General features: G+C 39.3%; 1 protein-coding gene across 3 annotated transcripts in view; it reads right to left on the reverse strand.

Moving 5' to 3' along the window:
• Positions 1-15,844, reverse strand: part of LOC122881240 (neurocalcin-delta A) — a 79,794-nt gene extending 63,950 nt beyond the window's left edge. For 2 of the 3 annotated variants that reach the window (XM_044207157.1, XM_044207154.1), the window contains exons 1-2: positions 15,673-15,844; positions 12,660-12,771 (exon numbers count right to left, since the gene is read on the reverse strand). The gene's annotated coding sequence lies outside the window, so the exon portion shown is untranslated. The remainder of the gene's footprint in view (positions 1-12,659; positions 12,772-15,672) is intronic. The other variant, XM_044207155.1, reaches the window with a different exon arrangement.
• Positions 15,845-16,308: the final 464 nt, after the last annotated feature.

Below are 16,308 nucleotides of genomic sequence, written 5' to 3' on the forward strand. Positions count from 1 at the left end.
GGTAAGAAAAAGCAGCTAGAATCAAGTGTAAAAACTAGAACAATATTTAACTCGGAGAGAATGATGAAGGATCAAAAAAACCTCTGTGTGTGTGTGTGTGTGTGTGTGTGTGTGTGTGTGTGTGTGTGTGCATTCATGCAAAACATCAAACACCAGCGGCAGTGTCAAATGAGCAGGAAGACTGTGTATTTCAAGGGATTAACATTTCATTAGCAGCAAGCTCCTGGGCTCTATTTCTGTTATATTTATGAGGAAACAAAATCCTTATAAATGTCCAAACACCACAGATGAACTGAACTGAAATTATGTAATTAAAAGGGCTTAAACATGTTTTAGCAATGAGCTACCACATTTTATTTTAGTGTCATAAAGTTATTTTCCTGGTCTCTCTCAGTACTTCCTCTTGACATAGAAATCGTCCCTTGCTATTCTTGTTGTATGGAAAACCACTTGTGCCATGCCACCATCACAGGCTCTGATCACAGTAGATCACATTGTGGTGCGGCACTGGGATCCTAGCCGTATGTAAATTAGGCATATGAGAATATATTGAAAAAATTTCACCACAAAGCAAATCACCACTGCCCATTACTGCAGCTACCAGCAGAAACACTTTTCTTAAACTTTTCCCCTTTTGATAAGATCTCTTTTTTTTAACATTGTCTCTCTCTCTCTCTGACTTAGTGGCTACTAAGGACTTTGATTATCCTTGAAGCAATCCACCTGCTCAAACAGGTGCACCACGCTACAGTAGCTGGCCCTGCATCCCAGGCAGTGGGGGGTACATTAAATTATCTGAACTACACTCTGCAACAACAAAAGAGATTATATTAGTCTTGTTTATCACATAGATGCTAGAATGACTAGCAAGATAATAATAATAATAATAATAATAATAATAATAATAATAAAACATTATTTATAAAGCACTTATCAAAACAAAGTACAAAGTGCATCACAGAGAGAGAAATAAAATACCACAGTGAATGATAAAATACATTAAAAAAACACAATAAAATAAACAGACAGCTCAGGTAAAATCAGGATATGCTTTCTGATAAAATGCGTCTCGAGAAGAGACTTAAAAGAAGACACTGACTCAGACAACCTAATTTCTTTCGGCAGGTTGTTCCAGAGCCTCGAGGCCCTGATAGCAAAAGCTCTGTCCCCCTTAGTTTTCATCCTGGACTCAGGAACAGACAGAAGACTCCTGCCAGAAGAAAGAATTTCACCAGGCTCATGTAATATCTCAGGAATGAATATATACTGAAATGGCACAAGGTATTTAAAACATCCTAACACACAGAGAGAAAAATAGAGAAAGACGTAACAATGTATTGCTAATCTTGTCGGACAGCAGCCCAGGCAGTGTGGGTGTCTGGACGAGACACGCTTGCTTGCTCATTCGCTCATCTGCTCAATGAAACTGGGCTGCGGCTACATCGTGTTGTCTTCCTACCATATTTGCTGTGGTACACTCCCACGTGTAACCCCCTCCTCTTATTCACTCTCTCGCGCTCCCCTTCTTGTGGCAGACCGGCTGTCACGGTTTCCAGCCCACTCATTACCGTTCCTCTCTCATATAACTGTCGCTCCAAGAAGCTTTCATCCTACCTCTCCTCTACTGCACACTGGGTGGCAAACTGGAGCATTACATAAAGACCATGTGGGCCCAACTCATATATGTGTGTTTGAGTGGACATGTGTGCATTTACTTGTGTGTATATTTACCTGCATTAGTTACAAAGGTTTGTGAATGTAATACGTCAATAATGGTGATAAATGTGGCTTAAATATAAAAAACTAGGGATGCCGCAATCATGTTTTTCCCCCCGCCGATATGAGCCATATCAGCCGATACCAGTCGGTTTTTTTGGTTTGTTATCTCCACCAGGTGGCAGTGTAACCTAGGCTATAAATGCTGTGTGACTTTCGTGCGCCTGAGCAGCCATGCGCAGCTCCTGGCCAGTGAACAAGTGGGAGCCGGGACTACACTACGCATGGAAGTGCGGTTGTTGCTCTCAGCGGCGTGCACGAGAGTGTTTAACCACAGGAGTGTAGTACTTGTTAACCTACAGGGCTTTCCGCCAGAAATGATTTAATTTTTTTGCAAGTATTAAGCATACGACTAGTTATGAGACTTAGATTATACTGCTTGAGTTGTGTGAGAGTTTTTAAAGGGATGTTTTGATGTAGTTTTGCTATTTTAAAAACCTCAACTTCAACAGGTCTAGATAGCGGGTTTTGGATTCATTCTACGCTCCCGTGGAGGCATGCGGAAAAAAAAATCTTCAGGAATTCAAAGCAAAACGGGGTGCGTAATTGATATATAAATCATTTTGGGGGTGTGTGTTCCTTTAGGTTAGTTAGCATGCATGTTAGTATCTCTACTTCGTTTTCCACTGCAGATAGTACCCTCTCAATGTAGGCGGAGTTGATCGTCATAGCGACGCTATTCCAGCAGTTGGGAAACACACGGGAGCGTTAATTTGGTCTTGCGAAGCTGTAACCTACACTGTACATTTACTGCCAGATTGACAGCTTCACTGCTCACCTTTTCCACTGCACCGCTCTCATTCACCGCCACTCTCTGCTGCGCTCTCTCGTGCTCAACCGCACACCTCACTACGCACACGTGTGTCCCGTCCTGCCGGCTCATCCTTTTTACACAAGTCGATTCAGCTCAGTTACTACCTCCGCAGCTGGCTCAAAGGCGGAACAACAATGTCCCCCCCATTTCATTTTCCTTTATTTTATACAGAATGGTGAGGTGGAAAAATTGAACAGGCTGTGTAAAAGGGGCTAATGACACCAATTCAGCTGAGAATTGGCTCAAGTTTTTTGCGTCATCGATTGTTTTTCGTGAATGGCGACTAGAAAGAATTAATCCCAATCGCATATTTTTACTGAATAATCGGCCGATAACCATCGGCGGCCAATTGATCTGGGCATCCCTACAACAAACTGTATAAATAAGATAATTAAAAGGAACCATATGTAAGAATGTGAAGCAATTTACATGTATTAATCATATTGCCAATGTGTGAACGGATTGTAACGTAACTTAAAAAATTAAACCTTCCCTTTCCCATTCCAACTTGGCTGCTTAAAGACGTGTTACCCTTAGTTAGCACTTCTTTACTGGATATGATCAATCTGTCTTTATTAACAGGTTATGTACCACAGTCCTTTAAAATAGCTGTAATTAAAGCTCTTCTTAAAAGCCCACTCTTGATCCAGCGTTTCCAGCCAACTATAGACCTATATCTAACCTTCCCTTTCTCTCTAAGATCCTTGAGAAAGCAGTTGCCAATCAGTTGTGTGACTTTCTACATAACATTAGTTTATTTGAGGATTTTCAGTCAGGATTTAGAGTGCATCATAGCACAGAGACAAAACTAGTGAAAATTACAAATGACCTTTTAATTGCATCAGATAATGGACTTGTCTCTTTACTTGTCTTGTTAGATCTTAGTGCTGCATTCGACACCACTGACCATGTCCTGTCCATGACCTGTTACAGAGACTGGAACACTTAATTGGCATTAAAGGAACCGCACTAAGCTGGTTTAAATCGTATCTATCAGATCGATCTCAGTTTGTACATGTTAACGGTGAGTCCTTCGTGCACGCCAAAGTTAGTCACAGAGTTCCACAAGGTTCTGTGCTTGGACCGATTCTATTCACCTTATATATGCTTCCTTTAGGCATTATTATTGGGAAACACTCCATAAACTTTCATAGTTATGCGGATGATATCCAATTATATCGATTGATCAGGCCAGATGAAACTAACTAGTAAGCTAAACTTCAAGCATGCCTTAAGGACATACAAACCTGGATGACCTGCAATTTTCTGATGTTAAACTCTGACAAAACTGAAGTTATTGTACTTGGCCACAAACACCTCCAAGACACATTATCTAAAGATATAGTTGCTCTAGATGGCATTGCCCTGGCCTCAAGCACCACCGTAAGGAACCTCTGAGTTATCATTGATCAGGATTTATCCTTTAACTCCCACATGAAACAAACATTAAGGACTGCCTTCTTTCACCTACGTAACATTGCAAAAATCATGCACAACCTGTCTCAAAATGTTGCCGAAAAACTAGTCCATGCATTTGTTACATCTAGGCTGGATTATTGTAATTCAGGCTGCCTGCATAAGTACCTATTACTGTCCAGTTGATCCAGAATACTGCGGCACGTGTACTGACAAGAATTAGGAAAAGAGATCATATTTCTCCAATATTAGCTTCTTTGCACTGGCTCCCTGTAAAATCCAGAATAGAATTTCAAATCCTTCCCCTCACCTACAAAGCTCTTAATGGTCAGGCACCATCGTATCTTAAAGAGCCCATAGTACATTATTACCCCACTAGAACACTGCACTCCCAGAATAAAGGGTTACTTGTGGTTCCTAGAGTCTCCAAAAGTAGAATGGGAGCCAGAGCCTTCAGTTATCAAGCTCCTCTCCTGTGGAATCAGATCCTAGTTTGGGTTCAGAAGGCAGACACCATCTCCACATTTAAGAGTAGGCTTAAGACTTCTCTTAAAGCTTATAGTTAGGGCTGGCTTGGGTGAGTCCTGAATCATCCTTAGTTATGCTGCTATAGGCTTAGACTGTCGGGAGACTTCCCATTATGCACTCTTTCCTCTCTCCTCCTCTCCATCGGTATGCATTTTAATCCCATTAGTGCATGTTACTAACTCTACATCTTCCCTCTCCCATAGTTTTGTGCTTTCTCATCTCTCTCCTCTCTCCTTCTGTTGCTTTCGGCAGGTATTTCTACCTCCAGAGCTGCAGAGACTGGATCTGTGGTTGTGGGCCACCTGCTGCCCCCGTGTTCCGGCTCCACAACTCCTACTACAGTTGTTATTATTGGCTTTGTTACTATTATTGTCACTATTATTCCTATGACTATCATTCCTATTATTATTATTATTATTATTACTATTTTAAAATTCTAGTTGGAATTCTCTCACTCATTATAAAGAGTACGGTCTAGACCTGCTCTATAGGAAAAGTGCAACGAGATAACTTCTGTTATGAATTGGAGCTATATAAATAAATTGAATTGACTTTCTCGGTTGCCTTAACAGTCTGTGGATAGACTTTTATGTAAAGGACTCTGGACAGTTTTTATGGGACAACACTAGCTAATGTTAGCTTGCTTGCTAACGTGGACGAAATTTCTACCTAGCTAACGTAGCAAAATACTGTCTTAAGTGGATAACGTCAGCTAATCATCCAGACTCCAGGGGGTGATCTAGTTGGTAGATTGGCTGGCTTGCCGTTTGCAGGCCGCTTTGTTGGCTGCCGTTGGATCCACATAGTGTGGCTGAGTTGCAGCTGGCTGGCTAACCTCAGCTTGTTTGCTCGCTAACGTTATCGCTAGCAAAATACTATCTGAGTGCATAATCAAAGTAGGCCGACGAAGTATTTCTCTAGCTGGATTAGTTTAGCTCTTATCCTGGCTTTCTTCTCTTTGTGGTGGCATTTGTTCCGGCTGGTCTGGCTAGGTGGTTGGAAGATGCCGTATGCAGTGATTGTCTCAAGGTCTGCTGCACTTAATCCAATCCCTGCACTTCCTTTTCTGATGCTGATGAGTGTATTTCTGTTGTAGGCTGTAAATATGATTGAAATGAATACTGAATGCTGGAAAATAACTTACAGAGTTCAGTCTAATGTATGTCACGTCACGTGTTTTGGCTGATGCCCAGGATGATACTCGTTCAAGCCTATGGAGTGCGAGCGTGTCAGCGTGAGCAACAGGATGCTGACTGCATTTCAGTTAACGGCCACAGTTGTCATTAATAACAAGGGTTTTCTGAAGGTAAATGTAGAACCTTTAAAGACAAAAAGCTGAAGGCCTAAAATTTTTTGTAGGGAAAATGTTCTCATTAGAAATTACTAACTATTAAGTCATTATCAGCGAGTTTTGTGTTTGGTACAAATAATGAAATATCCCTTTACCTAGTCTATTGTATTCTGGCAGAGGGCTCATTAGAAGATTTCCAGAAGTGTTATTATAGCTCCTGAAGTCACCCACCTCTGTGACATCAACCCTACTTCTAAATACAAAATGGAGTCTCTCAAAGAGTTTAGAATAAAATGTATTCATTTTTGTAATCTTTCTTTATCTAAAAAAATGTTTTATGCAGTCTGCAAATACTTGAAAATTAGGTTCTCTCAAAAATTTGGTTATTTTATGGAGAGAAATTAGTCTCAATAGTAGTGGCAAATGCGTGTTTCATGGTTCATAACTAGAACAAGATTTATGACGATTTGTGAATAAATGATGGTGTTTACAAATTTTTATTTTTCCTATCATATAGATTTACCAAATTCACCAGTTCATTCACATTGTATCCACATTAGCAATACTTGGTTTTATTTGTGGATCATAAAACATGCATTTGTCACTACTTTTGAGATTAATTTCTCCCCATATTATTTGTGTTTAATGCTGCTCTGTCTGTACCTTTCTATCAGGATCGTGTTATTACTAGAGCTATATTATCAGCTGATACTGGCCTAGCGCATATGTATTGGTATTGGCGTATATGTTTTCCGATATGAGCTGATATAAAACTGTTTTCTTTTCAGTATATTAAGCAGAAAGAAAAGCTTGTGTTAATATATTGGTGTCCCTAGAAAGTTCATCCAGCAGGGTGTGCTGTCACTACAGTTGCAAGTAGTGTAACATCAGAGAGAGAAGAAGCAGCTCTCAAGAACTCAAGTCATACCAGTAAAATACAGCTGGTGTCATGAAACCAGCTCATTAATGGTTAAAACTATAAACCAGCACAAATATGACAACTACCAACATAAACCACCCGAACCACACGAGCAACGTGTCTTGCTCGTTCTTTCTAAAACACATCAGGTAAGATTACGTTACAAGGGATGGCCATGTTGGTGTTGGTGACGTATATTGTGCGAGTGAGAGATGCAGTTCACTGAGTGGTTTCACACAAAAATAATGCGGTGATGGTTTGAGTTTGTTGAGCGTTGACTTCACGCTATGTTGTTAACTAGTTGCTGAGATGCAATGCTGGAAAGTAAATAAATAACGTCCCCATACTGGAGTTACTGTTTTTTCACCGGATACGTTGAACGTTTCCCCTGAACGTGTATAGCAGAGGTGCTGTATCTCTTGACTCGGCAGCAGCGAACCATGTGGTTTAGTTGAGAGCAGTGGTTGAACGTAACTAAGTACATTTAGTACTGTACTTTAGTTAGAGGTACTTGTACTTTACTTGAGTATTTCCATGGCATTTTCTGCTACTTCAGCAATCGACTGATGTTTAATAGCTATTTATTTTATTTATTCTTTATTCAAATGGTCAGCAACTGACTGATACTGAACATACAGTGCTGATGTTTATTTAGCTATTTATTTAATTTTTAAACATTTCTAGAATTGGTTGGCAATGTATATGTTAAATTATTTAACATGTTAAATAATATTTAACTTAAATATTCTTGAATAAAGTGATTTGTTTAAGAAAGCAGCCTTCTGAATACCTTTGCATAGGCATATCAGTGCAAAATGTACATACAAAAGGTCTATTTTCATTCCAGGTCAAAAATTCAATAAATCAGCAGCCATATCGGTAATCGCTGAATGTTTCCCCTCTAAAATCGGTATTTGCCTCAAAAATCCCATATCGGTCAGGCTCCACTTATTACTGCAACTTATTTTTATTCCCATGCTTTCACATTTGCCAGAATCAATTGCTCATCCTAGATATGGCATTCTAGGTCCCTAAAAAATCCCTCTGAAGTCAACTGTATATCCAGGTCTTCACACTTGTTTGACAGTGACAGGCGTTCCAGCCACCACAGCATTCTCACATAGTGGGAAATGCCCTGTACTAATTCGGGCATGCTCATGGACTCCTGGCCAGCCAGGGTGTGAAGCCAAAGCCTGTCAATGGAGCTTAGCAACTCTTCTCAGCTCTCCCAACACAACTCGCAGCTATTGATGTCACCACTTCTGACAATCTGTCTGGCCTTGGCGGTGGGGTGTCACTGTGTAACTGGTGAGGTAATGGTGTGTGTGGTTTAAGGGTGTAGTCAGTGTTGGGCAAGTTACTTTCAATATGTAATATATTACATATTACTAGTTACTTTCATTTGAACATAATAAGTTACTTTACAATATCACTGTCTGTGTAGAGTCATGCGTTACTGATTACACTACTTTAGAGTTACTTTCACCAAAATAACTGAAGAAATATGACTAGGCATTATAAAATGAAAGAGGATAATGTTGTTTCATAGCGGGTAATCAAAGCACAGAAGCTCAAGTTTATGGCAGTTCATTACAAATCCAGTGGTGATATTGTATAGCCTAATGAAGGCTCTCCTCTCCTCTCCTCTGGAGCGCAGAGCTCACCCATTAATGCATTCACATGCAGTGGTTAACACTTTGTATTAAAATTGCCCACTTATATTAATAATAGTGTGATGATATAGAACAATTAAATAGCCTAGACCTTCTTAAATAAATGAATAGCCTTGGACACAGGGATGGGTAGGCAGACAAAGGATCAAAGTGTTTTAAATTATGAGATTGCAATAAATATTTTTCAGGTTACTTGTGCTATTTCTCGCTGTAGAGAGTTCCCTCGGCTTCCCTAGACATAGATTGCACTTGACTATTATGTTATTATCCTTTTCTTTGATAAAGTGAAAGTAATGGGAGTATACCCATTTTGAAAACGTAGAGTCTGATAAACTGGGCGCCGCGGTAGCTCACCTGGTAGAGCGTGCATGTCACACCCCCCCCCCATTTCCTGTCTGCCTTCAGCTGTTCCTATCAAATAAAGGCAAAAAACCTAAAAACATGGTAGTAACACATTACTTGACATAGTAAATGTAATAATATTACCGTAACCCTATTAGTAATGTGTTATATTACTTCGGTACTGCTAAAAGTAATATGTTACTGTAACATGTTAACCCCAACACTGGTTATAGTGCATACAATTTTTAGCACTTCAAAATAAAAATGCATACTTACGTCAGTCACAGTTTGACTCTTGCATTTTATCAACCAGCTGTCTGCCTGCCTGTCTACAGTACTGTATGTCTTTGTGTGGTGTCACCTGTATGTTTATATTTGTAATCACACCTACATTTTATGTGTGCATTCTGTTTCTTCTTCACTGTGTATCAGTCTATCTCAATCTATGTATGGCATGGAGACCGAATAGGCCTCAGAGTGAAATTTAGCAGCTGTTGTAGAAGATTAAAGACACATCTGATGTTAGCAACAGCAACAAGTGAAAACAACTACTGCTGTTTACCTCATTCTGCCAATGACATTTATTACAGAAAAAAATAGCACTGTGAATTTTATAGGAGGTAGATTGTTCCTACTGACTTGACATGAAACAAAGTCTCATAACTATGTGAAAAGGGAGCTGGGGCTGGTCTCATTCTATTATAGACCCAGTGTGGACACGAGCAACAGTAAACATGCATAATGAAAATCTTTCAGTCAATTTTTGGCTAAATATTCATATTTTAACCCACATTGTGCCATGCTGTATATAGGCTTGAAGCCACATATGGAGCAGGCAGAATGACACACAGACAAAGAGAGATCACTGTGAAATACCACAGCTGCTGCCTATTAAGGCAGTTCATAAATGGATGCACCATGGTATGTTGCCCACTGGGGTAGATGTTCCACACTGACTTTAAGCACCTGGGTGATGTTGACAGAGGTGTCTACCAAAGAGGCTCCAGTAGGCCTGTTTGCATTTGGGAATGGGGTCTTTTACTTTGCCTCTGAGAATATGCATAGTGTATCTTTGGGATACTGGGGCCCATTGCACAAAAGGAAAAATTATCTTATGTTGCAAGTTGCAGCTTGGATGTTGCAAATTTGGGAAAACTGGCCCCAGATGTGACTTCTTCATTAGCTCTTTAGAACCAAATTCTAAAGCCAATTTCTAAAAAAAAAAAAAAAAAAAAAAACTTAATACAAAATTGAGTCTTCATTTGCTTGTTCCAAGGCTTCATTAAAGTTGATATGGCGAACTTGTTTGCTAACTTGCACTAGGTGTTTGTGCTTGTCTGTGTGCAATATTTACTCTTCTTTTAGCTCCCCACAAACTCCTGAGAAAAATATCTGGCTTTTTAGCCGCTAAATGCTCCACTATGCTGATAATTTTCTGTGGGTTCATCCCTGAGCGATCTCTTTAACATTCAAGTAGTCATGTGAAAGCATTGTTAAAATAAAAACATTGATTATAGCCACTTTAATGCAATGTCAAATCTGTGTCAGGGTCCACTTGCTAGCTTTTTTCAAGCTTTAAACCGCATCTCATGGTCTTCAACAGTGAATGGAGCTGTTCCATTTGTTGAAGACAGTGAGATGTGGCTGAAAGCTCTAAAAAGCTATTAAGTAGACCTGTGATTTGAGATATTTTGTCACAGATACTGTTCAAAGTAAAGAAAGAACTTCCATGCTCAAATATCTTGCCTACACAGGGCTCCAGGGTGCACATGCAGGTCTGATAAAAATAAAAATAAACGATCGATTAACTAGTGGAAAATCTCCCCTCGCTCTACCTCCCCTCCTGTGCGGTCTACTGACAATTGCATATGCTCTGAGAGAGAGAGAGAGAGAGAGAGAGAGAGAGAGAGAGAGAGAGACTCCTGTTTAATGTAGGCCTACTTATGCTGTTTTGTTAAAGCTTCTAAGTGCACCTGTTGGTGCCGATGTCATTTGGTACCACGTTGGTTTCGATCATTTCGATAGGCTACATAATTTACAACAATGCTCCTCCACACGCGGCTCACCTGCTGTTGTGAAAACAGAATTGTTGATAAAAAAGAAAAGCGAGTTGTGTTTTTTGGGCGACTTTATAAAACATAGTGCTGACGAAAAAAGTCAACAGAGCAGACACATACAGGGTGTGTGTATATATATATATATATATATAAAAAAATCTAAATTTTAAGAATAGGTGGAAGTGAACTGGGTGACAATTTTAAATAATATGAAACTGATTGGCATCAACTCATAAGTGACCCACACAACATACGATCAGCCCATGAATAGATGGAATGAGGGGCTGTAGTGTGCCAGACCTTCTCCTAAAGGCACTGGACAGTACATCATGTTCCCTTGTTCAAGCTGTCACCACCGTGTCTGTGGGAAGCATGAGGCTGACAGCTGATGATCCTGTTTGATCTCAGCCACTAAGCCACTTGTGTAGAGCAGGGCAGAGGCACGAGGGAACTACTGCAGAGCTCTGTACACTGAGGTGGGATGCTGTTATATTTGTCTGTACACCAGTGTTTCAAGGATATTTCATGAATGAAATGCCTTGACATTTAGAATCTCAGTGGATTATTTTTCTTCTTCACAGGACATCATGGAAATATAGTTTCAGCATTTGTCTTTAAGTTTCCCTTATATGGAGCATCCTGCTGGCTTTGTGGTCTAAAGGCACATACCATGTGCCTGTGACATCCTGGGTTCAGATCTGGCATGTGTCCCCCTCAAGTTCTCTCATCCTCTCCAGTCTCAATATTTAAAATTAACTTGCCAATAAAGGCAGACATGCCAAGTTAAAAAATAAACAAAATCTATCCTTAATTTGATTTGTTCAACATTCTTATTATGAGCAAGGGGGCCTCAGCTAGCTGCAGTATAGCTGTGTCCTTGGTTTCAATGAGGAATGCCAACAATTCTAACAATCCATCCTGGGAAAACTGAAGGACAACTGTAGAAACTGTTTCCCACACTGTGTCCGTGTTTGATAAGGAAAACGAGCCAAAGAAAACCAAACAACCAAAAGTGATGCCTTGCTGTCAGTCCTGGCTGAATACCAACACATTCATTGCACCATTACAGGGAACACGTCTACTGCTCTCATCCTGCTCACTACTGCCATTTTTTGCCATTCACTACACATTTTATAGTAATTTCACAATTCAAGGTTGAATACTTTATTGCCATTTCAATATAGTTGATAGGAATTTGGTGAGAATGTATCACACAAAGCAAAAACAAACAAAAACATCATATACAGTAACCATCTCATCTTTGAAGCAAGTGTTCCCATGAAGATGCTATCAGTACCACAACCCAGCTTTGATGTATACCATTGTATTTATACACTTACAGTGTCTTATACATAGGAATAATAACAAATTAATGATTTAGGAGTTAAAAGCATGAACGGCCTCTGGGTGAGCGCTGTTACAGAACCTGGTTGTCCTGGCTCTGATACTTTTCAATCTTTTAAAAGAAGGGAGGAAGTTAAAACGCATGTCATTGAACTGTGGAAAGAAACAGGTTCCAACCCATGCTCTGAGACCACAGTGTTAACCAGAGCTTTTACTAACAAATGCAGTGTGTCATGGTAAGTGTGTGCTTACAGAAGTTGACACAAAAATAATCACTGCTGCCCCAATCAAGATACATTCACAGTAGTGAGATCAATCTTTTACAATGGCTGTCCTCTGGGATGCCCCAGAGAATCTCTAATGTATGCACCTGTTTTGTGATACGAAGTTTGATGTCTAAACACTGATGTCCTCATAACTCCTGCATTTATTTACAGTCTCTCAAGCTATGAAACATGTAGGCAACAACTAATTCAATTGCTGTAGTTCTGTCACTCACCAGGTAGAAGCCCAGGTGAGTGGTTTCAGACTGCTGGGTCACTCCTTCTGGAGTTTGGGTTTACAGTGTCCTTCCTTATGCACCAATTACCTTTTCTGAAAGTTAACAGCCCCTGAGGAAAGATGGAAAAGGACATTTTAACATCAGTTTTACTGCCAGACTCCATGTCATTCTGGTATTCAATTGACAAGTAAAACAACCAGTGTTTCTACACTTACTGTATTTGACATGTGGCTATGTACTGTAGCGTATGTTGTGTTTGTATCCATAAATGTGTGTGCAGTAGTGTTAGTATGGCTGGCAAAAAAAAAAAAATCACAAGCACAAGAAATATTAACAATGCATAATTTAAAAGATAATATCAGAAACATCCAAGCTAGTCATGCACTGCAAGGTTAGATCACCAACGTGATTTGCAATAACACTATCGTAGAAGCACCTTCACCCTGTAGTGGAGGAACAGCATAATCCATGTGTAATAGGGGTTTTAACCCTGGTGTTGAACATAGCCAACCAGATGAAAAACAGTGATATTCCATGTATTAAGTCTAAGTACACTCTTCTAATCTTATTTGTGTGCACACTTCCCAGGCCTGACCGGAAGTCAGTACTTTTTCAGTAAATATGAGTCAACAGAACCACCAGGGAGATGGCATCCTCCTACCAGTTTTTTTTTTTTAATGAAATGCATTACTTGAAAAACAGGAAATAGCTAAGTATCATTCACTTGCGGCTTACTTGGACAAACAGGTTAGCTTGAATGAAAAAAAAAAGCTTTATTTCTTCATCATAATCCCCATGGTAAAATTTGACCAAATCTACCATTAAGCCCTAGCAGCAGAAGTGAGCCGCCTACCTGCTCAGCCTGTTGATGCTGACTACAGCTATCAGGAATACCACACTGCCTGATGATGTGCGACCTGCCCCAGATGTTGGCTCGTCGGGTGTACATGCAATAAACTGACGTGATAAGGTGAGAAATCTACTTTGCACATCCAGAAGTGGGCTGCTACCACTGCTTTCTTGTTATTGATCTCCCCCAACCAACACCTCCTTAACACTGCTACCAGATGTTTTACACTTCTTTAACAACATATAAAACATGTAATCATACTGACAGAGATTTTTAGAGACGTGCTGAAAAAATGTTTCTGACTGTTGAGTGTAGTCAGTATTTTAACTCTAACCATAAAAATATAGAGGAGGAATACAGTAATATTCCCACTAGCTCCAGCAGTGTACTACATCCATCTACCAGAGATGTAACTTAGACGTATTTCAATTGTTTTTGATATAAATTAAATAGAGCTGAAACGATAAGTCGACTAAATGACCAACAGAAAATTAATATACAACTTTTTTTTAAACTGATTTATCGTCATTTTTTAAGTAAAAAAGCCAAATATTTGCTGGTTCCAGCATCTCAAATGTGAAGATGTTCTGCTTTTTCTTGTCTTACATTGTAGTAAACTGAATTTGTTTTTGTCATTTTGGTCTCAAGGAAATTGTGATGAGCACATTTCATTATTTTCTGATATTTTATAGGCCACATGAGTCATTAATATTTGAATAATATTTGCAATTTAAATGAATCTGCAGATAATGAATCGATAATAAAAACAATTGTTAGATGCTAAAGCGAAATTAAAAATACTACATTTAATCAAAGTTTTTCCTACATCGTCACATAGCCCTAATGTGTGACACCAGGTGTCTAATATAGGCCAACCAATACTGGATTTTTCAGGCAGATACTGATATCGATATTTGGGAGTTACAATAATGATATATCAGCCACCACTAATTTTTCTTAAACAAACATTCAATCTTGATATGGATCCCTTAGATTTGTTTTTTACAGAGTTGTGACCAAGATATATAATAACGGGACATTTTACAGTTTCTCGCTGGTGGACAAACTATGTAATGGTGAAACTGTTTACACCACTACTGATACAAGAAGCTAATATCGGCCTGGCTGATTTATCAGTCTAGCTCTAGTGTCTAACACTGCTTAATGTGATATACACAATACGTTTTAATCACAGTTGATGTAATGGCAAAACATTTGATAAATTCATATAAAAAGTGGGTGAACCGAGTTTAGGTTTGTTTATATTTTACTGGACTGTGACAGCAAATCAGTTGCATCTTGGCCATAAGTGAGAAATCTCTGTAATGCAGAGATTTGCAAACTCTCTAAAGGTCGTGTATAGCCTACACCGAGACTACTCTGCAGTTTACATATGGTTAATTATTATTTGGTCGCTTAAAGTTATAACATGAGGCAAGGCCTCAAAGCGACTAATTTCGTTTTTACTGTACAACTGTTATCTCCCCAATACAGAGCTGTCTGTGCCAAATATGCAATAACAAATTACGACATCTTTTCGAACATGGCTCTGTGTTGTCTGGGGTTCCTGAGAAACACCTTTGGGAATTCCTAACTTACTTTACATATGTTGTCAAAACACCTTCGGTTCAACCTAAATCCCTCTGGTATCTTCACTTTGTATCCGCCTAACGTTACAGCACAAACTCTTTACAGCATTTGTAAACGCACAACAATGAGAGCACGACGCATGTTATAATAAACGTAGTCATACGTTTATCGTGGAACAAAAGCCCGCGGAACATTAAAACCTTATGGCATCAAAACGGAGCCAAAGAAAGAAGTTGGTTTCTACGCTACAAAGCTCAATTAGCATAGCAAGCTAAAACGCTGCGGTTTTTGGATTCGCCAAAGCATACAGCTAACGTTACACACGGTATACTGTATGTTGACCTAACCTGCTGCACAAAAAGTAGCTAGCTAAAGGTTTTATAAACGCTGGTATATGTGGAAGTAATTGTTATGAGACTGGTTTCATTTTGAACCAGGTTAAACTATATGTTTAACGTTACCACAACGTAACAGAGCTATATACTGAGTCTCAATTAGGGTATTTAAGATGAAACATGCCAATAAGAGCTATAAATGCCGTAAATAGCTAACCCCAAACAGGAGACTTACCACTTAGATTAGAAATGTCACCAGACGTGGTTTCTTCATCTGCCGGTAAATCGGTAGAGCAACACAGGAACACATGTATCCCCAACAAGTGTCAGTGTGTAGCTCGTAGACTGTAAAAGATAGTGTGTAAAGAAGATGTGCTGCATGAGAGGAAAAGTGGCCCATCTTCCGGTCTGCTGAATTGTGTCTGTCGTGACGCATGCGCCTTCGGACAAAGCATAAACTTTACCATTAGACATGTTTTATAAAACATGGCACGAGTGGTAGTTGTGTTTACAAAAAGCGACATTTTAATTCTCTACTCTGGAAGCAATATGTGAAAAACTCATATCTGCGTACATTATGAGACGGTATCCACTGTCTCATAATCATCTTAATAAGCTACACTTAACTTGACAGTTCATGCACTATTACTTACTACTTATATTATTACATTGTATTATTATACCGTACATACTTATCATCAACCGGTAAATCCACTTTGCACTTTACACTTATTTTAATTTTATACTTATATACACTTGGCACTTAATTTATCTGTATTATAGTGTATTGTATTCTGATTTGCTTAGTACTTCTATCCCTGTGTGCACTGACGTGACAGTGAGCAGCTGTAACAAAAGAGTTTCCCCTCGG

The sequence above is a fragment of the Siniperca chuatsi genome, linkage group LG9, assembly GCF_020085105.1.
Source record: "Siniperca chuatsi isolate FFG_IHB_CAS linkage group LG9, ASM2008510v1, whole genome shotgun sequence".
In the NCBI taxonomy this organism is placed as follows: domain Eukaryota; kingdom Metazoa; phylum Chordata; class Actinopteri; order Centrarchiformes; family Sinipercidae; genus Siniperca; species Siniperca chuatsi.